General features: G+C 37.3%; 1 protein-coding gene across 1 annotated transcript in view; it reads left to right on the forward strand.

Moving 5' to 3' along the window:
* The first annotated feature begins 262 nt into the window (after nucleotides 1–262).
* Nucleotides 263–25,408, forward strand: part of LOC308666703 (lipoxygenase homology domain-containing protein 1-like) — a 226,928-nt gene continuing 201,782 nt past the window's right edge. The window contains exon 1 of the mRNA XM_081325599.1: nucleotides 263–373. The gene's annotated coding sequence lies outside the window, so the exon portion shown is untranslated. The remainder of the gene's footprint in view (nucleotides 374–25,408) is intronic.

Here is a 25,408-nt window from a genome sequence, read left to right on the forward strand (position 1 = left end):
AGAGACTAAGAGGATATCAGTGGACAGTATTCATGCAGTATCAACCTTCTCTTGTTTAATTCATGTACACATGAAAGTCAAGACTGCACAATCCTCAGAAAACAATATATAGCACCTCTGTGGTCAAAAGTTTGTTTGTTGTTGCTATAGCACCCGCACAATAGCAGTGCTGTGATTGGTACTAAATCAATACATGAACTCCTGCTCAGGAGAAGAGTCTTTGTATATAGCAGCAGCCTAATTATGTTGAGAGCAGTAAAGCAGATCTTTGGGCTTGGATTTTAGAGAAAGAACCCTCCTTCACATTCTTTTTACCATCTGAAAGAACTCTAGGAACGTGGTTCATCCTTCAAGCACATCCAGCAGATGTCAGGTACAATATTGACTATTTATCTCAGTATTTTCTTTTCAATGTATGAGAAGTAAGTTATCCTATAAATAATTTGGGTGACTGTGATAAATGGTATAGTAGCAGAAGTTTCAGGGTTTTTTGTCCTTGCACAGGATCAGATTAACACAATTATTCAGCCTTTAAAAATCTTGAAATTATTGAAAACCTGGAAGATTAACGTACAACAAATAAACTTTGCATGATCTTAAACACCATAATTCTGATTTAAAAGGAAGAACAATTTTGTTGCATGACAGTGATCACGCAGAGCAAGAGTTTACAAATTTACCAAGGCATTATAGAGGAAAGTGCTATATGTATTTGAAATATGTAGTCTTTGTTTCAGAATTACTGAAGGACACTTTGATGATATTGTTGGTATTTAACTTTAAGTCATATGCAAAACTGAGCACCATACACTCTTAACTGATAATTAGCCAACTGGTATAACTTGTCTGATTTTTATCCATATGGTCAGATTTCTAAGGGTATGGAGCTTGAATGGACTATGGACAGAGAACTACCCTCAACATATGAGGAAGTTGTTTTGGATAGAGATAGAGATAATAAATTCCATGATATGTGTATTAAGTTTATTAACTTTGATAGGTTTGAAAATTAACACCAAGATAATGTACTACAGAAAGAATGACATTCATAGTCTGATTCCCATTTTAGTATTCATTTTAACAAGTAATAAATATATTTCTTTTTTTAATACAGCAGATTCTTTGCTAATATAAGCATAGTTAAATATACAGTGAGACCTGCAATTTATCCATGTTCACTTTTCTAGGAATAAATATTAGTAGCACAGGATTTGACAGTTACCATGTAAATGTTTTACAAGGGCAAAGGAAATATACAGTAAAATTATACAGTATATTTAAAATGTTTTAGTTACGTTAAATTTTCTCATAAAGATGATTCTTCATGGATTGGGTAATCATTAGATGAATTTTCTCAAACTAATCACACTTATCAGGGTTTTTTTTGTTTCTCAAAAACAAAAATATCTCATCTTCCATTGGACTGGCATTGACGATAGATGAAGAAAAGATACATCCAGAAGGCCACATATTTCCCCTCATGTCTTATGAAAGAGTTTAACTTCAAAACCTTCCTGGCTAGTTCAATTCTAATACCCAGACTTGAGCTGCCTATAACTTTTGTTTCTGTTATATCCAGTGCTTTTTTTGTAAAAAAAAAAAAGATGCTGGAACTCACACAGCTCCGGCGCCAGTCGAAAGCCCTTTACAGAGTGTGTGGGGGGAGAAGCCGCTTTAGGGAGTGATTTTGTGGGCCCCCCAGCAGCCCAATCCAGGCTTTGGAAGCCTTTCCCAAGTCTCTGGAGCAGGGATCCATGGCCATGGAGCAATTTTGCAACCCTCCGGTGGCCTGATCTGGGCTCCGGAGGCCTTTTCCAGGCCTCCGGAGCCCAGATCTGGCTGCTGGGGTGCTGCAAAATATCTCTGTGGCCATAGATCTGGACTCCAGAGGCCTTTTCCAAGCGTCCGGAGCTCGGATCGGGCCACTGGGGAGCTGCAAAATCACTCCGCAGCCATGGATCCGAAGCCCAGATTGGGCCACTGGGGGATGCAAAATTGCTCCACAGCCATGGATCCGGGCTCTGGAGGCTTGGAAAAGGCCTCCGGAGCCTGGATCGGGCTGCTGGGGGTCTGCAAAATCACTCTGCAGGCATACCTGGGCTCGTGCTGGCGGCTTAGAAGGAACCGGTTCTTCAGTTCAAAAAACGTGCCGGAACGCCGCTCTGTGCGTTCTATGACAAAAAAAGCCCTGGTTATATCATAGCTGTTTCCTGCAAGATAATTATACCTTTTCTGCCTTGGTAATCTGTATCCATGAAACTGCTTTTTAAGATTTTTTTTTATTGAAGACTGTGAAATTTTAAAAATTATACATATTTATGAAAAACATGTTTGATAATTTTTAAAAAACAAATATTGAAACAAAATGTTTTTGTAGTATTATGCATTTTTCATACATCTAGTCCACTCATTTTAAATCTTAAGAAGATGGTCTTGTACATAGTGACATATTTTATCTATATTTTACTGGTTTAAGAAAACTTGAGAGAGCATAACTTTTAGACTATTTTAGTATTTGATCTTGGCTGAAATGAATGTTGAACATTTATATCAAAGTTAAGACTTTCATATTTTCTCATATTCTCTGTTAATTATAAGCTAAATATTTTCTGGTTACTTTTTTCCCTAAATTACTTTCATGTCTGATAAGAGATTTCCAGTGTATACTTTTAACAATTCTCAACCATTCTTATATTGTATACAGATGCACAATCATCCAATATAGAGAGTGGGTACAGAAAGAGGCAGTGGTAAACTTAGAGAGATTTATTGCTTGTGGACAAAAACTGGGAAAAGTAGATGGTCACACCTGATCCACTGGCATGATATCTTCAAACCATAAACTATGCTGCAGAGAAACCCCTTTTCCCCCTACTGGAAAGCTGCTTTCCTCTTAGAAGCCATTATGTGGATGAAGAAATCAAGGAGTAATTGAAGCCAGACTGTAACAAAGATGGAGATCTTTCTTTCTTTCTTTCTTTCTTTCTTTCTTTCTTTCTTTCTTTCTTTCTTTCTTTCTTTCTTTCTTTCTTTCTTTCTTTCTTTCTTTCTCTCTCTCTCTCTCTCTCTCTCTCTCTCTCTCTCTCTCTCTCTCTCTCTCTCTTCTCTCTTTCTTTCTTTCTTTCTTTCTTTCTTTCTTTCTCTTTCCTTTCTCCCTCCCTCCCTCCCTCTCCCTCTCTTGCAGTAGACTATGACAATGATAGCCTTTATTTAGGGCTGGCTCTAGGGTAAGGCCAAGTAGACCTTGGCTTAGGGTTGCCAAATTTTAAGGACTGCCAAAATTGAAAAGACTTCTGAAAAACATAATAAAAAAAGTGAAAAACACTAGGGCCGACTGCATCCATTTGAGGGCTAAACATAATTTACCCAGAATAAATAGGGTGAAAATGTCCAGGGCTGACGATTATCAGTATAAAGCTCAAACACTGGAAGAAAAAAAGATTAAGAAACAAATGGGTGTCTTTTTGAAATTCGTAACAAAATCAGAAGATGAACCAAACCATAAGGGGTGCCAGAATATGACTTTACTTAGGGCACCAACACGTCTAAAGCCAGCCCTGTTTTTACTAGAATTCTGATCTGATCTGTTGCTGGGAATTTTCGGAAATTAGGCTGAGGCCACATGAAAGAAGACCAAAGGCCATAAACTGCTAATTCCAGAAAAATACATTAAAGCAGCCAACATATTTTAGTTTTAATGTGGTTCTAATGACAACAGTGGAGCATTGCCTCACCCTGATTGAATTCATTGACCCAACTATTAATAGCAACTGTTTTACTTACTTCAATTCATAGAGGGACTTTGCAATAGCACATAGTGAAGCAATTTATTTTTCAAAGAGTATTACTTATTTACTTATCCAATGGAACATTTATGTTTTTTTTTCTTTGTACATGTGTCTAGGAGAGATCTCTGTTGACCTTGTGTATCATTTACACCATGGCAATACTCTTGGGTTTTGTTGATATGAATCATACTGCCTTGGTATCATATTGAGCAAATTAATAACACATAAACATTGTCCTTAGAAACTGTAAACTGATCATGAAGTTGTTCAGGGTTCCTGGAATTTTCTTTTTAAGTTGACTTTAGTATCCTGATACACCAAAAAAGTCTCTTGAGCATGATTTGGTGATAACAGTTACGTGAAAATTATTATGCTCAGATTAAATGATATAAATGCCCAGGAGGGAACTAGTTTTTTCTGTACTTATGCACACCAAATTCAGATTGATGCTTAAAGCTTTGCATTTACAAGTTCATTCTAACCCTATATAATGAGTTTTGGGTCTTAGGGCAAGGCAGGAAAGTTCAAAGCATATTGGTATTCCTACACAGGCCTTATATGAATCCTGGTTTTGTGCACTGGGATCTATGGATTCTATGTGCTCTCTATCCTCTGTTATACTCACAACTCCTAGCCAGTGTAGCATAATCTATTAGAGCAGAAAATTAATTCTGAAACACTATTTCATGATAACTTTAGCTTTAGTCTTATTTAGTAGAAGTTAGACAGGCTTGATTAGGATTCAAGGCTTTTTTAAAAAAGAATAAATCAGTCAAACCTAGGATGGATTCTTTACAAAGAAAAGGATCAGGAGCAGACCAGACAGTTTTATTCAAATGCTTTATGTGAGTAAATATGTATTCGTCTGATAAGAGTAATGCAAACTGTGGGCAGTTTCCTTTATAAAGAAAAGCAGGGAAAAATGGACACTACTGTTCTGTGTTGAGGCAGTACAGTATTTTGAGAAATGCTCCTCCTTTAAAATAAGACCATTAATGCTGAGAGCCAAGTTAGGTTGTTCTTCCTCAAGCATGCAAAGGAATCAGAATTGGATATTTCAAGCAGAGAGAGACTAGGTGCTGGCTAAAACACTTAAAGATTAGCTTGCAGTATAGTGATTAGGATCTTTGCAAGTAAATTCACAATACAACTGTCAATATCCAGCTCGGAAATCCAAATAAAATTCCAGGTTCATTCTGTCTGCAAAAATCTTACTATTTATTGAAGATACTGCATGATTTTGTCAAAGCAAAACTAACTCTCGAGGTTCCAACACCAATTCATAGCATCATAATTTTCCCTGCCAAACCACCAATGTGTTACGTAATCCATATAAACAAGTTCACTTTGTTATGGGAACCATCTGCTTCAAATACACACCTGTTTTGGTGCCCTTGAAATTCTTCAGCTTAATTTTGTTTCTCCATCTAACCCACTTGAAAGTAATACCTACCCCCCTTAATCTAAAGGAAAGTTGAAACAGAGGCATATAGCTGCCAAAGTTTCATCCTTGACAACAACACTGATCTGACACTGCATGGTTTATAGTTACAAATCTCTGGAAATGATATATGGTACCAGCAATATCCATTTTTCACATATAAGGGATTTCTCTGTAGCTGGACACATGGCAGAGGCACAGAAAGTTGAAAAGAGTCTCATGAATACATTTTCCTTGCTAGAGTCAGAAGGGTTAATAGCTAACAATTAACAATTAATTCCAATAATAATTGGAATTGGTGGGGGTGGATTGCTCATGAAGAAGCAGGTCTCACCTCCTTTTAATTTTGCAGAGGAAATTAATCTAGGCGTGATAGGATGGTCTTTAAGGAGGGCAGTGTACTGTGTGAATGCAACCAGTTTTGCATTAACTTCCTTTTTCCTCATTCAAAGAATCATCTAATCCAATCTAATCTAATCTAATCTAATCTAATCTCTAATCTAATCTAATCTAATCAGTAATCAAGTCCAAACTGGAGTTCTTTTGTTCCTTAATGATTAAATGTTTCTTTTCCCTTCCCTTGTTTTTTCCTACTTCTTTTGAGAGAAGTGGATCTGGGACACATGGCTTCAACAACTTGACTTATGCAGCCTTGGTATGGCTGTTGAGTATCTGCTGGCCTTAATCCAACATCAAATTGTGTAGAAAAATTTACAAGTGTTTTTCATTAAAATTATCAACAAGAGCAAACTGTTAAGAAAATACTCCTGCCAGAAAAGCCTCATGTAATACTGTTCAACCTCACTCAATACTGTTAATAGGAAGTGCTTCATAAATCATATATTTAAGTTTAGTTTTAATATATTTAAATGTCACAAATCAACTTTTAATACCTCCTATGGCACAAACCAAGAAAGGTTACACATTATCTTTGTGCATAATTTTAAAGTTTTATTGTTTTTTCAAATTATGCCCATCAAGTCACTCTTGACTCTTAGCAACCATATGAACTTTCTCCAAGATGATCTCCCCAGTTCTAGCCCTTGAGGTCTGGTGTACTCATCACCTCTGCAAGTGATGTCATCAACCTTGCTGCTAGTTGTCCTTCCTGTCCTTCCATTTTTCCATTATTGGAAGAATAGCCTGCTATTCAAGGCTTCTTGGAAGGCTAGCAGGTGGAGACACTAAAGACTTGTTAATATATTTAATATTTAGAAATAAAAAGGCTGAACAAAAGTGGATGCATATAAATACTCCAATAATTGTAATCAGCCATCAGTACATTAACTCTGTAGGGACACATCAACAATACAAAATATTGACAGCTGCAACTTAAATCCTGGTGTCTTTCTCTATTGTTATTTGTGTCTGGACTTCTAGATAGCTTCATCTTTAATTAAAAGGAAGAGTCTGCTCTTTCAGATTTAGCAGCATACCCCCAATTATCTTGTACAAGAAGCAATTAATTTACTATTTAGTTCCCATGGAAACTAAATTGCTGTTTAATAGAATCTATTCAGACTCTTTATTTTAACAGATTGTCTGGGCTGCCTTTGTCCAACACTCTTCTTTTCCAGACTCTCATTAGAATTTGATTTACTTTATTTTTACAATGCTTCTCCTGTGCATAATTTAGAGTAACATGGTTATTTTCCATTTTAACCTCACAACAACTCTGTGGGAGTAGATTGAGAATTTATAACTGGAAGATCATAAAGCAAAACAAGAGTTTGGTTTCTCCTGTGCACATTCATTATATAAGCCTTGAAATCAACAGAATAGAATAGATTTTGCACTTCATTTAATCATATATGTATGTATAAACAGTGAGGTACTGTATCTCATTAGTAATACATTAGTCACAGAGTGAACTAAAGGGACTACTGTGGCAATTAAATTAATGGTAAGTACAAGAGTACGTGTTGTATTAGCCCACTATTTATCAGAGCAGAGGCTTTCAATATTATCAAACTGCCATAAAGCCTGATCAATAGGGATTAGTCTTGATGCATCGTATTATGTCATACACAGAAACAGCATCAGGACCATTTCTTGAAAGCAATAAATCAATTCAAGAAAACAAATCCATAAGCCTATTCATGATCTATTCCCTGCCATGGAACATGTGACATAATTTCTGGCTGCTTTACTCTACTTTTCTAAAGCTGCTAAAATATCAAATGATGTAATTTTTAAAACATGCACCTTGTAAATTGTTTAACTTTGAATTGTAGTTTGTAGTTTTAAAGGATCAAATTATTTTGGCATTTGTACTAGATGACACTGTTTAATCAATGGAATCTAGAGCATGCTGACTGTCTGATAGGATACAGTGGGCAGAATCTTTGGGGGAGTTTACCTTTCAAAGTTTACACTTGAATATTTTAAAGGCATCTCTCTTTTAAAACTGCTTTTATCTTGCGGAAAGGACATATTCCATATGAAGCTAATATTTCTTAATTATAGGAGCCATAGAAAAAGAATTTCTGTTCTGTTTAACTCAGAGTGCAATTAATTTTCAAAAGAATAAATATTATCACTAGATCAAAATATGTTGGTGGTAGGGGAATACTCATTTTGACAACAGATTTTCAGATGAAAATAATTTTATGTGTGTGTAATCTTTACAAATGTTAGCAATAATTAACATAATCAGATCAAACAAACAGAGAGACAGAGGGACAGAGAATGGGACAAATGAGAATTCTATATGACTGAGCAAGGTAGTACTTAAAAAAAACACCATATGGTTCTGCCAACATTACTTTCCCTGCCATTATGATTCCAAATGGCCTCCCAGGTTTTGGGTAGAGAACCTGAGTCTTCATCCCATTCAGGAAAAACCTGTTGTTACAAGCTTTGGTGTTTTTAGGACTTGGAGACCATAAATTGCCAAGGAAATTCCCAGATGTTTATTACAGGATATTTTTGCTTCAAATGAAGGATAGATAGTTCACTTCTACTTTTTCCTTATGTTTAATTTGATCTAGGTTGCATTTTTGGTAAGCTTGCTAAATCTTGCAAGGACCACTAAGAACATAAAGCTATGAGCATGGTTAAAATTGGAGATATCCCTAAAAATTAAGCATACTTGAAAAATACATTTCTAATTTATTTTGTGAGAGGCAATACCAAAACAAAGCTGATTATATAGGTTAGGGCCAGCAATCAGGTTTTAATGTACTGTCATTTTTAATGTGCATATTCTGTTATTTGAGCATAAAACATTCTGCGTCAGCTGATAATTTATACCTCCTTTTTTGTCTTCAGTCACAGATGCAATCTTATTTCTAACTCTTAGTAGACAATTGTTGTAAATTTAGAAATGTTTTATAGAAAAAATAATAATTAAAAAAGACTGTATTTCCATTTTGCTGTACTTTTTGAAGAAGAAAGATAAAAACCTCTCTTACTTGGATTTTCTATACCACATGCCTAGTAGTCTGTAATCTTCCATCTGGAAGCTTGACATTGACCGAGTGGTTGTTTGAGGAGACATATATCACTTACTAATTTTGATCTACTAAAATATTACTTCCTAATCCCTCAATCATCTCCCACAGAATGCTTCTCACCACCTGCCACTTTTTCTTTCTCTGGGCAGATAGGCGTATTGCCAAATGAAATGGCAGGATGCACCCAATTATAGTTTTTATTTTCTGAAAAAGCTTAGAGACCTTATATCAATACAAGCAAATTTGATCTTCCTTGTATTGACCAAACACACACCAAGAATGTTCAGTGCTGCAGGTTAGCTGCAGATTTATTTTTCCATCTTGTATGATTTTTGCTTTTGTTCACCTCCTTCATTCTGCTTTTGCAAAACATCTATTTCTCCCATTTGTTTTGTTAGCTGCGAAGTCGTGTCCAACTCATCGCGACCCTATGGACAATGTTCCTCCAGGCCTTCCTGTCCTCTACCATCTTCTGGAGTCCATTTAAGCTCGTGCCTACTGCTTCAGTGACTCCATCCAGCCACCTCAATTCTCTGTCGTCCCCTTCTTCTATTGCCCTCAATCTTTCCCAGCATTAGGCTCTTCTCCAGTGAGTCCTTCCTTCTCATTAGGTGGCCAAAGTATTTGAGTTTTAGCTTCAGGATCTGGCCTTCTAAAGAGCAGTCAGGGTTGATCTCCTCTAGGACTGACCGGTTTGATCGCCTTGCAGTCCAAGGGACTTGCAGGAGTCTTCTCCAGCACCAGAGTTCAAAGGCCTCAATTCTTTGGCACTCAGCCTTTTTTATGGTCCAGCTTTCACAGCCATACATTGCAACTGGGAAGACTACAGCCTTGACTATATGCACTTTTGTTGACAAGGTGATGTCTCTGCTTTTTAGTGTGCTGTCTAGATTTGCCATGGCTTTCCTCCCAAGGAGCAAGCGTCTTTTAATTTCTTGGCTACAGTCCCCATCTGCAGTGATCTTGGAGCCCAGAAAAATAAAATCTGTCACTACCTCCATTTCTTCCCCATCTATTTGACAGGAATTGAGAGGGCCGGATGCCATGATCTTGGTTTTCTTAATGTTTAGTTTCAACCCAACTTTTGCACTCTCCTTCTTCACCCGCAACAAGAGGCTCTTTAGTTCCTCTTCACTTTCTGCCATTAGAGTGGTATCATCTGCATATCTTAGGTTGTTGATATTTCTTCCAGCAATCCTAATTCCAACTTTTGATTCCTCTAACCCTGCCTTTCTCATGATGTGCTCTGCATATAAGTTAAATAGGCAGGGCGACAGTATACTGCCTTGCCGGACTCCTTTCCCAATTTTGAACCAATCAGTGGTTCCGTGTCCAGTTCTCACTGTTGCTTCTTGACCTGCATATAGGTTTCTCAAGAGACAAATAAGATGGTCTGGTATGCCCATCTCTTTAAGAACTTGCCACAGTTTGTCATGATCCACACAATCAAATGCTTTAGAATAGTCAATGAAGCAGAAGTAGATGTTTTTCTTGAACTCCCTAGCTTTCTCCATGATCCAGCGTATGTTGGCAATTTGATCTCTAGTTCCTCTGCCTCTTTGAAATCCTGTCTGTACTTCTGGTAGTTCTCGATCCACATACTGCTGGAGTCTAGCTTGTAGGATTTTAAGCATAACTTTACTAGCATGAGAAATGAGTGCAATGGTGCGGTAGTGTGAACATTCTTTGGCACTGCCTTTCTTTGGAATTGGAATGTAAGCTGATCTTTTCCAATCCTGTGGCCACTGTTGAGTTTTCCAAATTTGCTGGCAAATTGAGTGTAGCACTTTTACTGCATTGTTTTTTAAGATTTTGAATAGCTCAGCTGGAATACTGTCACCTCCACTAGCTTTGTTGTTGCTCAGCTTTTCTAAGGCCCACTTTACTTCACATTCTAGGATGTCTGGCTCGAGGTCAGTGACCACCTCATTGTGATTATCAGGGACATTCAGCTCATTCTTGTATAGTTATTCTGTGCAATTTTGCCACCTCTTCTTAATCTCTTCTGTCTCTGTTAGGTCCCTGCCATTTTGGTCCTTTATCATGCCCATTTTTGCATGAAACGTTCCCTTCATCTCTCCAATTTTCTTGAAAAGATCTCTGGTCCTCCCTATTCTATTGTTTTCTTCTATTTCTTTGCACTGTTCATTTAAGAAGGCATTCTTATCTCTTCTAGCTATTCTCTGGAATTCTGCATTCAATTGGGCGTATCTTTCTTTTTCTCCCTTGCCTTTCGCTTCCCTCCTTTCCTCAGCTATTTGCAAAGCTTCCTCAGACAGCCATTTTACTTTCTTGCATTTCTTTTTCCTTGGGATGGTTTTGGTTGCTACCTGTTGTACAATGTTGTGAACCTCTGTCCATAGTTCTTCAGGCACTCTGTCTATCAGATCTAATTCCTTAAATCTATTTGTCACCTCTACTGTATATTCAACAGGGATATGATTTAATTCATACCTGAGTGGCCTAGTGCTTTTTCCTACTTTCTTTTTCTATTTTGCAATGAGAAGCTCATGGTCTGAGCCACAGTCAGCTCCTGGTCTTGTTTTTACTGACTGTATACAGCTTCTCCATCTTTGGCTGCAGAGCATATAGTCAATCTGATTTCTGTGTTGACCGTCTGGTGATGTCCATGTGTAGAGCCGCCTCTTGGGTTGTTGGAAAAGAGTGTGTGCTATGACCATCGTTTTCTCTTGACAAAATTCTATCAGCCTGTGCCCTGCTTCATTTTGTACTCCAAGGCCAAACTTGCCTGTTATTCCGGTTATCTTTTGGCTTCCTACTTTAGCATTCCAATCCCCCATGATGATAAGGACATCATTTTTTGGTGTTAGTTCTATAAGGTGCTGTAGGGCTTCATAGAACCGGTCAATTTCATCCTCTTCAGCACCGGTGGTTGGGGCATAGACTTGGACTACTGTGATATTGAATGGTTTGCCTTGGATTCGAACTGAGATCATTCTGTCATTTTGAGGATTGTATTCCAGTATTGCTTTTCCTACTCTTTTATTGACTATGAAGGCTACCCCATTTCTTCTGAGGGATTCTTGCCCACAGTAGTATACCTGATGGTCATCTGAATTAAATTCACCCATTCCTGTCCATTTTAGTTCGCTGATACCTAAGATGTCGATGTTCAGTCTTGTCATCTCTTTTTTGACCACGTCCAGCTTTCCTTGATTCATGGATCTTACATTCCAGGTTCCTATGGAGAAAAAATCTTTACAGCATCGGACTTTCCTTTCACCACCAGAATCATCCTCAGCTGAACGTCCTTTCGGCTTTGGCCCAGTCGCTTCATTCTTTCTGGCGCTACTAGTACTAGCCCTCTGCTCTTCCCCAGTAGCATATTGGACGCCTTCCGACCTGAGGGGCTCATCTTCCAGCGTCATATCGTTTTGCCTTTTGGTACTGTCCATAGGGTTTTCATGGCAAAGATACTGGAGTGGGTTGCCATTTCCTTCTCCAGTGGATCATGTTTTGTCAGAACTCTCTGCTATGACCTTTCCGTCTTGGGTGGCCCTGCACGGCATAGCTCATAGCTTCATTGAATTACGCAAGCCCCTTCACCACGACAAGGCAGTAATCCATGAAGGGGATTTCTCCCATACCTCCCCAGATAGTGAGATCTAGATGAAGAGAGCATAAAATTCATGGGATAGGGTGGAATAATGTTTCATCCTCTTTCAAAGTAGTCAGGGATAGATACTATGCTAATAAAAACAGAATTAATTGGTTATCTGCATCCCACATAAAAAGAAATAATAGCATCAAAATAGGCCAGCATAAGGAAGTCGGATACAAACAATAATTTAAAAAAAAAACCTAAACAATATTAAAACAAAAATTACACAAAATTTAAAAACAAAAGTACATTTAATATGTATATATTGCAAAACTGGGCAACATATGTTGTGGCAGGATAAGTGTCTGCAAGCAGCAAAGAAATATAAAATTGTCCTGTGAGCCTTAGTTATTTATACAAAGCACTGGAGAAGTACATGCATAAGGAGATATATATATATATATATATATATATATATATATATATATATATATATATATATATATATATATATATATATATATATATATATATATATATATATATATATGTTTTTCTGGGGTCTTGAGGTTGTCTTTTTTGCTTTAATAGTTTTTGATAATTGAATTATATTTTTATTATTTTTCAGCACCTTTGGATATGTGAGCAGCCACAAAATTTGTTTCCTTCCTTCTTTCCTATGAAAATATTCATACCTGAAAGTTCAGAACATGCTGCAATATATAATGCAGTCTTCTACATGCATGCTTCAATAGTTAAATGGAAAAAAAAGATGAGGTCTACAAAGAAAACCATTGAAAAATGATGGTCAGTGTGAAAAGAATTAACCCCTTCCCACCAATCTTATTTAATTTCATAGATAAAAGAATAGAAGCTTTAATACAAAGGAACAAAAACCTTCTGGTGGACAGTTTTAGACAGCCAAAAGAATTGGAGCATTATTGTTTGTCCTGATCAGTTTAAATGATAATATTATAAAAATAAATGCTTCAACATCATTGAACTAAGTTGTTTCTTTTAAATAAATTATTCTGGTCAAATATAAGCTAATCTTAATACATAATTTTATAGATAATCCTGCAGAAAGATCTGAGATATTTGCTAATTAATTAAATCATATCATTGCTTCAGTGGTTCGGAATTTTCGAAACCACCAGACTATGTTCTATGGATTACAAAATATTCAGATATTACAGTAAGATGGGTTTGGGTTTTTTTTTGATCGACGGGATGATTCCTATTTTGTCTTTGCTTAAGATCTGCATAGTCTGGCTTATCATAGTATTTCTTTCTTTTTATTTTTGTTACTTTTTCAGTGTTTTAATATATATTTTAAAAAAGCCCTAAGAACAAAAAGATAACACAAAAAGGAAAAAAACCCCAACAAAACAGTAAACTAAAAGCAAAATGAGAAGGTAGTTGTAAACAAGATAAATAGGAAAATAACTCAAATTTTAAATTAAATCTTGACCACATGGATCTTAGCAATACATTGTTAGTAAGCCAATTTATAGATAGGGGTGACCACAGTGGTGGGATTCAAATACCTGAACAACTGGTTCTCGTACTTGATGCAGGCCTGGGCCTCCGATGCCTAGAACAGACTTCCGGAAGTGGCATCTACATACTTCCTATGGGCTGTTCTAGGCCTGGGAGGACTCCTCCAGGCCTCTGAGGCCTAAACTGGACTTCTGGAAGCCAAACGGTTCTCTGAATTCAGGTAAATTTAGCTACCGGTTCTCCCGAACCAGTGCAAACTGGCTGAATCCCACCACTGGGTGAGCACATATTTGGTATAGTGGCATAGTGAGTTATTTATGTAGAATATTTTTTTAAAAAACAACAAACATTGATTTGTTGGAAACATCAAACCTTTGTTCCATATTTCTTGCACTAGTAATATCTGTCTCGATAAGTATGTTGAGTTGTCTCTAAAAATGAACTGTAAATTTGGAGTCATCCAAAACTATATCATCACGCAGAAATTTATGTTGCTGCTGAATGGCAATATATTTAAACTCCTGTGACCTTAAGAATTGTAATATAAAACTTCAGATATATATATATATATATATATATATATATATATATATATATATATATATATATATATATATATATATATATATATATATATATATATATATATATATATATATGCAAATTATTCAAATTGCTAATAAAGAATTTGGGAGGCTAAGATGATCATTTCGAACTCATTTATGTTCTCATCAGTTAGTCATACCCTTTATCTGAGATTCGAACCCGGGCTGATTGTATATCAGGCAGTATTTTAACCTCCTGAGCCATATATATATATATATATATATATATATTTATTTATTTATTTATTTATTTATTTATTTATTTGAGTTATATACCACCCTTAAACTCCTGTGACCTTAAGAATTGTAATATAAAACTTCAGCTATATTTATTTATTTATTTATTTATTTATTTATTTATTTATTTATTTGATTTATATACCGCCCTTCTCCCGAAGGACTCAGGGCGGTGTACAGGGCAATAAAAATAAGAATACAGGATACAAGATTTAAAGTTAAATGATTGTGCCCAATGTAGTAAGTTAGTTAAAAACAATGTTAAAACCTCAAACCCATCAGACCAGGCCGGCTTGTTCGAATAGATAAGTTTTTAGATCACGCCGGAAGGAGCGAAGGTCGGGGGCCATCCGTAGTTCAGCCGGTAAGTGGTTCCAAAGGACTGGTGCACCCACCGAGAATGCTCTCCCCCTGGGTGTCACCAGTCGACATTCTCTGACCGGTGGTACCCTGAGGAGGCCCTCTCTGTGGGAGCGTACAGGACGGAGGGAAGTTGACGCCGGCAGTAGGTGCTCCCGTAGGTAATCCGGACCCATGCCATGTAGGGCTTTATATGTCATCACCAGCACCTTGAATCTTACCCGGAAGGCAACTGGAAGCCAATGCAGCTCACGGAGCAGAGGTGTAACATGGGAGTATCGGGAGACCCCCAAAAGAACTCACGCGGCTGCATTCTGTACCAGCTGAAGCTTCTGAGTGGTCCTCAAGGGCAGCCCCATGTAGAGAGCATTGCAGTAGTCTAAACGAGAGGTCACAAGTGCATGAGTGACTGTACGCAAGGCATCCAGGTCCAGATAGGGTCGCAACTGGCGCACCAGACGAACCTGGGCGAAGGCCCCTCTAGTCACAGCTCCTATATGATCTTCTAAGGAGAGCTGTGAATCTAAGAGGACACCCAAATTGCGAGCCTTATCTACGGGGGGTAGTAACTCACCCCCAATAGTAAGAGATGGAATACGGTAATCTGAATTTCCTGAGATGCCGGTATGTACAGCCACTCAGTCTTGTCAGGGTTGAGTTGAAGCCTATTCCCCATCCAGACCCGGACCGCTTCCAGGCAATGGGACCTCACGTCGAGGGCATCACTGGGGTGGTTTGGGGTCGAGATGAAAAGCTGATGATACCCCACTCCAAAACCACGAATGATCTCACCTAGCGGCTTTATATAGATGTTAAACAGGAGAGGTGAGAGGACCAACCCCTGAGGAACTCCATAAACGAGAGGTCTCGGGGTCGATCTCTGCCCACCCGCCAACACCGACTGTGAACGTTCCAGAAGGTAGGAGGAGAACCACTGAAAAACAGTGCCTCCCACTCCCAACCTCCTGAGACGCCTCAGTAAGATACCATGGTCGATGGTATCAAAAGCCGCTGAGAGGTCTAATAGGTCTAATATGATGGGATCATCTCAAACAAATATTGGACAAAGGTCTATACTAGACATCCATTGTATACATTGCTGCAAAAGTATAGAATAATAGAGAATAATATTCTGATTGAAAACAAGGCTTAGTTTAAGAGGTGGTTTTTCAATATTAGAATAATATATTCCAGCCAGTGGATCATTTCATTGTTAACTATGTGATACAACCAAGATCAAAACCACATTTGGTAAATGCTGATTTTATTTCAGTTTTGATTCAATCGACAGAAGTAAACTATGGACAAAATTAGCAGTTAAATATACATCATTCTTCTTGCAGCATCCCTAAAAGAATTCAAATTGAATTTTGCTCTATAGATGACTTATCTAACAGTACCCCAACTTTTCAGTAATAAATAAAGTCTTTATTGATTAGCCCTTGGGCCATATCAAAGTGCAAAGTTCCAGCAACAAATTGTTACTAAAATTTGATAAAAGCAATTTAAAATGGAATTTGATAAAATACAATTTAAAATGGAATTAGAATAAAATACAATTTAAAATGAAATGGGAATAAAATACAATCTAAAATGAAATTGTAGTAGTGCACAATAATTTAAGATATAGATAAAATATGATAAAATTATATTTTGGAGTCGCCCTTGCAATCTACCCCAATCAGTCCCACATATGCAGATCTCAACCGAATCATTTTGTTTAACTACTGTGCTATGTTAAATGTTATTTTCAAGTTCTGGCCAGGTATAAGGTAAGTTGTTTTCATATGGAGATCCCAATGGGTCATTCGTTTGGTATATAGACCAAGATACCTGTCTCTCACCCTCTTATACAGGCAACAGTCAAATAGGATGTGAGCCAGGTCTTCTACCTCTGCCGCTCCGCAAATGCAGAGACGCTCATTGTAGGGTATAGCATGAAATCTCCCATATCTGACCATTGTGTCAAGCTGTTCAAATCTCGCTCGCATAAATATCTCCCTAAGATGTTTTGGCAGTTGTAACTTCAAATAACTGTCTACTTGAAAAATATGTTTGTATTTTATTTATTTTTTATTTTATTTTTTATTTTAATCCCATTTATATCCCGCCCTTCTCCGAAGACTCAGGGCGGCTTACAATTTAAGCACAAACCAATGTGCTTAGCAATTTACTCAGCCATTTCAAGTTAACCACTTTACCAAGGATAGCTATATCATTTTGTGCTTCTATATCCTTAATTTTTTGGGCAACTCTTTTTTGGGATTGTTCTCCTGTTACGCAAGAGACAGGAAGGCCACAGCTTCTTAAAAAAATTGTTAGTTTGGTGATCCAGGAGATTTGTGATTGTAGTTTTATTTGCTCTAGTAGGCATAACTTGGGGAGTCTATCAGTCTCCATTTCATTAACTTTGCACCAGTAGTTATAAGCTCTAATTTAGATAATGCATGAATTGTATGAATTCCCAATTCAGCTCTAACTGCTGCAGCAGATGTTCTTGGATCTACACCCAAGATACATCTCAAATGCTGGGACTGTGTTTGTTTTAGGACTGTGGTTGAATAAAGACCCCAAATTTCTGCTCTATACAAGAGCACTGTGGTAACCTTAGCCTTATAAACCTTGATTAATGGGGCTAGGGATCCTGGGTAACTATGGTTCTTTAGTTTGAGCAGTAAATTCAAACGGGCTTTTGCTCTAAATGTACTCCGTGGATGATGACAGGCTCAAGATGCAGTCTTGGAAAAAGTTACGCCCAAATATACAAAGGTGTTAACCTGTTCAATTGGTTCACCATCTAATTGCCACTTATGGTTTCTTCCAAACACCATTATTTTTTATTTAGATTTGCTAATGATTAGGGAGTTATCCTGGCAATAAGAGCTGAATCTTCTTAATAGCCTATGTAATCCTACTTGTGAGTATAATAAGAAAATCATATCATCAGCATAAAGCTAGCTGTTACAATAAGTATTTAGGATCATCAGCATGTGTACCATGGTATCCTTCATTAACCCTGGCAAGTCATTGATGTATAAATTAAATAATAATGGGGCCAGGATACACCCTTGCCTTATCCCTTTATTTGTGTGAATCCTGTTAGTCAGGGCCCCATTAACCCCATACCGCACCCTCAAACAGGTACTTGTGTAAAGGGCTTTAATCAAAGCCAGGAGTCTGGGTTCTATTTTAAGAGATGTCAATTTACTCCATAGTACTTCTCTATTTACCATATCAAATGCTGCTGTAAGGTCTATGAAAGCAGCAAACAGGGGTCTCCTCTTATAGGCATATTTGACAATTAGATGGTTCAAGACAAAGCAGTTAGCAATAGTAGATCTGTTTTGTCTAAACCCTGCTTGTTCTTCTGTGAGGATATTGTTTTTCCTCTACAGATTTCAATTCTGTTCACAAAGTACCTAGCATATATTTTTGCTACAATGTCAATCAGGCTGTAATTGCTAGGATCCTTTTTTATTCCCTTTTTATATATGGGGACAACTATTACCATCTTCCACCCATCTGGTATATGGCAAGTGTTATTTATGTGTGTAAAAAGACCTGCTAATACAGGGCCCCACCAATTGGGAAATTTCTTAAATAATTCTGCTGGTAAAAAATCCTCAGCTGGGGCTTTATTGCTCTTTAAGCTTTTAATGATGGACTGTATCTCCTTTTCTGAGACTGGTGGCCAAGGGGGGAGTTCTAGGGTTTGCTAAACTACTGTTTAAAGACACTTTCTTTACTGGTTGGGTGGAAGCAAACAAGCACTGATATTAATTCTTCCAGTCCTCAGCAGAGATTGGTATGTCAAACGCAAATCTCTGTTCCTTCTGGATATCTGCTACAGAGTGCCAGAATAATACTGAGTTATGACTTCTGGCAGCCAACTCGAGTTCTGACCAGACTGAAATCTTTTCAGTGTTAAGCAAGGCTTTTCTCCAGGCTCCACTTCTTTTTAATTCCTTTGTCAGTGTTACTGAACCCTGTTGATTTTTTTCAAGCAAAATTATGTAAGAGAAATATATCATTTGTCATTTATGTTAATTATTTGATTCTTTTCTTTTTTTCTTGCTCTCAGGTTGGCCTTCATAAACAACTCTTAGACTCAGCTATAGAGGGAAGGCTAGAGATTAAACAAAAAAAAAAGATCTTTTTGATCCAGTGATAGTCTCTTAAGGTTTATCTGACTTGATATTCCTTTGACTTCAACTTACTAGCCAAGATCTCACAAAGTTCAGCTTGAGGACTAATGTATAGTAGCCTGAAACTCCAGAAACATCTGTATATCTGGGCATACAAGCATTATTATATTATGATTTCAAAAGTTCACATTTCAGCAAGTCTATTTTATTTTATTTTTTATTTTATTTATATCTCTCCTTTATTATTTTTATAAATAACTCAAATATGATGTGCTAACTAAAATCTTAACTAGAAGGATGGTTAAAAATACAGATTTTCGGAAGCTTCTGTGAAAGAAACTAAGTAGGCTAGGTATGTTTAGAGAAACCTAACTTAGATTTTCTATATTATGATATTTTCCTTTCCAACCGAATCAGTTTTTCAAGGTCCATAATTTACCAAATGATCCAATTAAAAAAACCTCAGCGGGTTAAAGGTAGTCAGAATTCTGTGATGTGAGACAAAGTACAGATATTTCTTGTATCCCAAAGTCAACCATATTAATTTAGCTGTTTTATCAGTATTTTAATAGAGTAACTCACATGTTAATAAAAAAAGCCGTACTAATTATTGACCCCTTGGACAATCTTGAACAGGAGGTGTAAATTGGAGGATAGATACTGCGTAGGAGGTATTTAAAAGCATGCAATTCTATGCTCTACAGTTTTCCTGAGTAATAGAATGATTCATTCAAAATGAAAACTTAGAAAACCACTGTCAGTAACTTTAATTTGAAGGAAACTGAGACATAACATAGAATAGCAATAAAAATCCCACTGAAATCAGAAATTGAGGTCTTAACCCACATTTATTTAAACAAGATCAAGGGGTTAATTGCTACTTCAGAATGGACATTATACATAATGTCTGCCAAGCTCGGTTTCCTCTATTTTTCAAAGACAATTTTACTTAAACAATAGAAATGCATGGTTAGTGGTCACAATTGTATTAGGATTCAGGAAACCCAGTTTCAAGTCGGAATGGAATGTTTAGGTGCCAACCCTTGGCCACACCCACTTTGTTCATGATAGGTGGTGGGCAGGACAATTGTAGGGGCTGTGGGAGGCAGTATGCAATGAATGGTGGGCGAAGCAATCATGGGGCCTAACTCATTGCACCCCACAGTCCCCACTATCTCCCTGCCCACCACCAATTGTGCACTGCCCCCCCACAGTCCCCATGATCACCCTGCCCTCTGCTAATTGTGCACTGCACCCCCAGCACCATTACTGCCACCAACTGCCTGATTGGCTGGTGGCTACTTATCCAATGCAGCAAAATGCCCACATGAAACTGTGCCTCAGGGAATGAGCCAGGATGAAGGGGTGGGAGTGGAGGGCTGGAGGGCCATTGGTTGTGGACAAATTCAGGCAGAGGGCTAGTAGAAGAGGAAAGCCCACTGTGGTTCGGCGGCAACGGTTGGCTGGGATCGAAGTGGGCATGGCCAAGGGTCGGTGTCTATATATTCTGGACACGTTCAACTATATCCGGAACTACAAAATTCACTCAATGACTTTGAGCCAGTCACTTTTCTCTTTCTGTCTCAGAGGTCTGTTGTGAGGATAAATGGAGGAGGGGATGTTTTGTATGCTTCTTTGTGCTCCTTATGAAGGATGTCTAACAAATAAATAAATTTGTATTAATCAATTCTTCCCATCGCCCTGCTTCCCACAAGCTTCCAGGCTAAGCATAGTGTATCTGGGTAACCAATATCCAGATAATTATGTTCTTAAGGATAAGGAATGGATTCAAGATGTATGTTGTTATCAGTTAAATTACAACAAAAAAATATTCTTCATTCTTGCAGTGATGTTGACAGCTTGTATTTATCAGGGAGCATAGGTGAGCATGCAATGTTGCAAGTACACCAGACAGTTGAAGGAAAAGGGGCATTGGAAGAATATCTGAAGGATAGAGAATAAGATGTACTGAATCCAATATATCATGAATATCAGTGAAATCAGTGTTCTGGGATTGGCCTTGCTGACCATAGTAACCATATTGTGAAAGGGACAAAAAAACTATCCATGACAATCATTTTGTGGAAGCATTCAATGACATACATTCTTAAAGTTCTAAATGTGCACATCCCATTAGAAAGTGTGTCTTCCTTGACTATGGATTGTATGTCAAGATGTGGTTAGATCTATGAAGATATTTTTATAGAAAAATATACCAGAAGTTTCTTTTTAAAAGCTGAATTGTTTACACTTACCCAAGATTACTCCACCATATAGCATTTCCCCAGAGTAGTTCAAGATACATACAAGACAGATATTGAATTGATTCAATCAATATAAAAATAGAATGAATCATGTTGGCTGTTTTTATCTAATGCTAAGATGCAAGCCATACTTTACGTTTTACTAAGCCATGATGAGATTTATTGTGGCATCTAATGTCTGGTGATACCATTTCCATGTATAAAATGACCTGTCCAGTAGCCAATGGTTGTTTTCAGATGACACATCTGACCCTGACCCAGCATGCTACTTCCCTGGGATAAGAAAACCAAATATGAAACTGCTGTTCAGATGATACACTGTTTGGGCAAGTTAGTTTAACCTGACTCCTCACCCTGGGCTTTGGATTTTACCCTCCAACTTCAGTGCTGACTGATTACAATGCTCACACAATATGCTAATCCCAGTTTAGCCCAATTAAGCATGTTGCACGAGCACAACAAATGGTTGTAAGGTCACTGTGGAAATTCCTGGAACTTCATGTTCTGCAAAGAAATTAAAAGAGAAGGATACAGACTCCAATGTTTATCAGAACGTTCAGTGCAACATCTTATTGAAAAGGGTCATCTTATTGAAAAGGAAACTTAAAATTTGTAATCATGCAAAGGTAGCATATCTGACTTATATTTAAAAATAATTTCCAGTAGTTAATACATGTTTTGAACATACAGAATAGAACACATCTATTGCATAGTATTGCCTGGGCTATTTTGGGTATGAAATTATTATTTTAGATGGAGTACTTTAATGAACTTGTTATGAATTTGTAATGAATCTCATATGTAATTGCTATTATTATGGTTAGTTGCACAGTCAATCAGATGTTTAGACAGAATTTGGCATTTTTACCTGCCTATCAAGTCCTTCCCAAGGACCCAGGATAGGCAGATGATGTTGTTTGATGGTGTTAAAGATACCATCACAGGATGTAAGCTGTTCCAAGTAAACTTCCTTTTGTAATTGATTATTGGTTTTTCTCTTCTCTTCTCTTCTCTTCTCTTCTCTTCTCTTCTCTTCTCTTCTCTTCTCTTCTCTTCTCTTCTCTTCTCTTCTCTTCTCTTCTCTTCTCTTCTCTTCCCTTCCCTTCCCTTCCCTTCCCTTCCCTTCCCTTCCCTTCCCTTCCCTAGTTGCCAATCTCAGCAAGTAATTCTATTATTACTAATCAGTATTTTATCAATGCGTCAGTCCTGAGCATTTATTTCATTGGGAAAGTGTGGCCTAAAAAGAAAAAAAACCCACAAGCTCTACAGTCAGCTTAACAAAGCGTAAAAATATATCCTAAAAAAATGGGGGCAACCAGTTAAGAACTCTGATGCATATCTGCTGTGCTTTTATTATGCCTCCTGTACAGTTAGCAAGGCAGGCTTGTTATAATCCTGTCTAAGAGGAGAAGCTTCAGATCTGATTATACATTTAGTAGTAATTAGATAGAACAGATGCCATCTGGAGACCAGCATGTTACATATATAAGGCATTATAATCCTCTGTATCTGTAGAAATAGTGATCAAATGCAGTTGCTTGGTTGTCATCTCTTCTTGATGCTGCCTTTTCACTGGGTGGAAGGAATCTATGGCAAGCTGGATAGAGCCACAAAGAGAGAAAACCATAGAATTGGATGATATAGACTCAATTGCTCCACTAAGAGCAAGGACACCTGGAATTATTGCTCTTGGAATCATCTCTCATTATTTGGCTAGCTGAATATACTTATCAAAAGAATTTATTATGGGGATGAAAATGACCCAGAATTTATAATCTACAAGCTGGAATAATGATATTAAAAACCAAAATATTGAACTTCAGTTCCGGAAGATAATTCACAACCAGAGGAAAGTGTTAGATAATAGAATACTAATGGGAAAAATGCATGGCAAAGGATTTTTTTCTATCGGTGCTTCAGTGTTTCAGAATTTTTTCCAATAAAAATAAAAATTAAAGAAAAAATGTGCTAGAGTTAAACTAAAAGTCAAAAGATAGCATGGAATGTTTTTACTTAATTTATAGAGTACTGCTTGTTTTCTGTGTAAGAAAGGCTAATCTGAGAATTAGTAGGGAGCTTCAATTATTTTCGAGCTGTTCTTCAAAAAAAGAAGACCAGGATTTATTTCATATTAGGTATAACCCTAAGTAAGTATTATGAAACACTGGTCTAGCTTTTGTAATTGTTTGATGTTAAGAAAATTATTTCCTGTGTTAAAATGTTCAGCATATTATTCCAGTAATTATTTTATGGTACATTTTTAAATTCCAAAGATCATTTCAAAGAGTAGCTACTTTTTAATATTTAGGAATGATAATTGTGGATCAAAAGGTATCAGTGCCATACATCATTATAATACCTCTATGACCTGCAATTAAATATTTGATATACAGAAATCAAAGTGCAATCCTAAAATCACCTCCAAATATGTGTGCATAGGATTGCCCAATTGATTACAAATCAAACATAATGCATCTATATTTACAACATCTGCCCCAAGGCCAGAGGTAGGCAACCTTGGCTCTTTTATGACTTGGGGACTTCAACTCCTAGAATTTCTGAGCCAGCTATGCTGGCTTAGGAATTCTGTGAGTTCAAATCCCCGAGTCATAAAAGAGCCAAGGTTGCCTACCCCTGATCATGGCTAAAAAAATAAAATAAAAAAAATGTTTTACTTTTTGATAAGATGTTTCTAACTTCAGTTCACGTTGAAGCTTGAATCATGCTGTTGCTTCTTAGTATTGTAATGCAAAGTATGTATGACTTTTTCTCATAATACTAGAACTTTGGGCTGTTCAATGAATCTAAAAGGTGGGAAATTCAGGAAAAAAGGAAATGCATATAGTACAGCTTTGGTTCTAGCTACTGTATCATCTTTATTAGGTGAATTTATTTATTTAGTATATGGTGTACATACATGGATATTCAATATATATTGACATTTCACCTAGATTAAACACGTAGTAAAATATGAATGTTAAAAAAGATCTACATTCAGATACCAATGTCTATGCCATCTAACCATTGAAGCGCAGCATCATTTATGTGAGGAAAAAAAACCAGATACTTGACTGGTATATGCCCAAGATGTGGTCTGGGACCCTGCAGTTACACTGAGGGGAAGATGTGCTGTATGAGGTGCAAATCTGATTCAAGGTTGTCCATTGCTGGTGCGGTAGTTCAAAAACTGGTACCTTTTGCATAGGATGATTTAAATATCTACCTCTACTGGGCTTTCAACAATCCATTTGGCTTTCCATTCAGAATCAGTGTTAAACTTGTTAAGCAGATGTTGGCTTAACTGGTGGGTTTCCTAGATTTGAACCTTCCGCTGGATAAATGATGAAGGTGGGTGTGCAGTGGTTGGAGTGAGTTGTTCATAATTGTTCATATGTTGTCTGTATTCTCTCACTAATGCATTTTGCTTTTGTAAAGCTAGCAGTGCTATATAGCTCGAAACAGAAAGCCAGAAAGTTGGGGTGGCTTTAATGCATCTGCTTATAACTCTCATGATTTCATTGAGTCTGGTGTCTAGCGTACTAGTATGGCAGCTGTTGAACCATACAGGAGTACTGTATTCTGCTGTGGAGTAAGCCAGCCCTAGTGGTGATGTTCTGAGGGTGGCAGCTGAACCTCCCCATTAAGTTCTGCTTAAGGCGGGCACAGCCACACTTCTTTGTGCATTAATGATTCACCTGTGGAAATGGTTACCAGCATCAAATTCTTGGGTGTGCAGTTAACAAGTAGGCTGGCTTGGTCGCTCAATAGCGAGACACTGGTGAAGCAGGCACAGCAGCGCATGCATTTTCTGTGTCGCATGAGAAAAGCACATCTTTCTTCCCCTATCTTTACCATTTTCTACAAAGGGACAATCAAAAGCATCCTGTCATACAGCATCACAGTCTGGTTTAGAAGTATCACTGCTTCCAACAGGAAGGTGGTGCAGAGAGTGGTGAGGATAGCTGAAAAGATTATTGGCAGTTCCCTCCCTTCCATCCAGAACATAGCACATAAGCATTGCTTGAGCAGGGTCCATAAGATTGTCTGGGAC

Source organism: Vipera berus, assembly GCF_964194415.1.
Source record: "Vipera berus genome assembly, chromosome: 3".
NCBI lineage: Eukaryota > Metazoa > Chordata > Lepidosauria > Squamata > Viperidae > Vipera > Vipera berus.